The sequence below is a fragment of the Bos grunniens genome, chromosome 5, assembly GCF_055505025.1.
Source record: "Bos grunniens cultivar Pamir isolate PY7600 chromosome 5, Bosgru_T2T1.0, whole genome shotgun sequence".
NCBI classification, from domain to species: Eukaryota; Metazoa; Chordata; class Mammalia; order Artiodactyla; family Bovidae; genus Bos; species Bos grunniens.
In genome coordinates this window covers 27,635,462-27,637,100 of record NC_141169.1, presented here as the reverse complement: position 1 = coordinate 27,637,100, position 1,639 = coordinate 27,635,462, and positions in this window count along the sequence as shown.

Below are 1,639 nucleotides of genomic sequence, written 5' to 3'. Positions count from 1 at the left end.
GTTATTAAAAAGTCTTCAGGGGACTTGCTTGGTGGTCTAGTGTTTGGGACTCCACGCTTCCGATGCAGGGGGTGTGGACTCAATCCCTGGTTGGGGAATTAAGATCCTATATGCTACAGGGTGTGGCCAAAAATAAATAAAAATTTTAAAGTGTTTTTAAAAAAGAAATCAATTAGCCATATTCTTGTGGGTCTATTTCTAGACTCTCTGTTCCACTGATCTGATTTATGTTTTATTATAATTTTATAATAAGTCTTGAAATCAGGTAGGATAAGTCTTTAAATTTTGTTCTTTTTAAAAGTTGGTTTGAGTTACTCCAAGTCCTTTGCATTTCCACATGAGACTATCAGTTTGCCAATTTCTACCAAAAAAGCACTCTGGGAATTTAATTGGCATTACACTGAATCTATTGATCAATTTGGGGAGAACTGACATTTTAACAATATGGAGTCCAATCCACGAGGACTGTACTGACGTCTTCCACTCTAATCCGGTACCACAGAGCTCATTTTAGCCTTCCTCCCTACTTCTCTGTAACTTCTCTCTCAGACAAAGAGAAACCCAATATCCATTACTTATTTGCTCAACCCCAGTGTACATTAAGCAGTTTCAAAATTTTTAATCCATAAGCCCATGAGAGACAAATTTATCAACTAGAGTACAGTTTTTATGTAGCATATAGAGCATGCCATTCCGTTTATCATTAGCCTTACAGTTTCCAGTCAAAACACTGTTTTCCAAAGTTACTTAGGTAGCACCTTTTTTCCCCTCACCACCTTAGTTGTCACCTTATGTCATACATGTCCAATATAGTTAGATTTACCTGTTACAGTCTGCATCCTATCCTGGAATACCCGACCATCCTGTTTGATTTTTTTAGGTGTTAAGCATGTGTTGGATGGACAGACATTAATTCTAAGCTCCCTGTGAATACAATTCCTCCTTAAGTATGTCCATGTCATACAGTTACATCCACATAAATAAATGCTCTATCAATCTGTTGATTTTTATTCATGTAATTATCAAAAAGAGCAAACTTCAGATCTGCAGTTATTACTCCTTCTTCACTAATGATTCCCAGTTCCCAACCATCTGGCTAACTTCAGCCCCATCCAGAAACTTCTCTGCTCCCTTTCTGGTTTACCTCTCTCTGGCATAACTGGGACACTGGGAATCTAGGCAGAACAAGTCATGCACACACCTGCTACATGACCCTATACTCTCATACCTCTTACACAAAGATGTGCTTTTCTGAGATGGCCTCCATCCTTCCCTCTCTTCAACCTATCTTAACCTATCTTTTCTCCTAAATTCTATTTTAAAGACCTATTCTCCAGGAAACCCCCTTTGATTTATCCTGGGGCCAGGTTTCCTTCTCTTATTGAACCCTGACCACACTGGGCCTCTCAGTCTCTTTGGCCTTTACTCTGAGAACAACAGGAGGGACAGGGAAAGTGAGAAGGGGGACTGGAGGACTGAGAAAGCCAAGAGCTGCCCTGGGTGGCCTGGGCTAGCTCAGAAGTATAGAAGCACCAGTGGAGCCTCCAGGGAGTTACAGTGTACCCCCCTCACCTTGAGAGGGCCTTGAGAAGCCCTCCCCCAGGACTGCCTTTGTTCACACCCAAAACAACAACCTTTA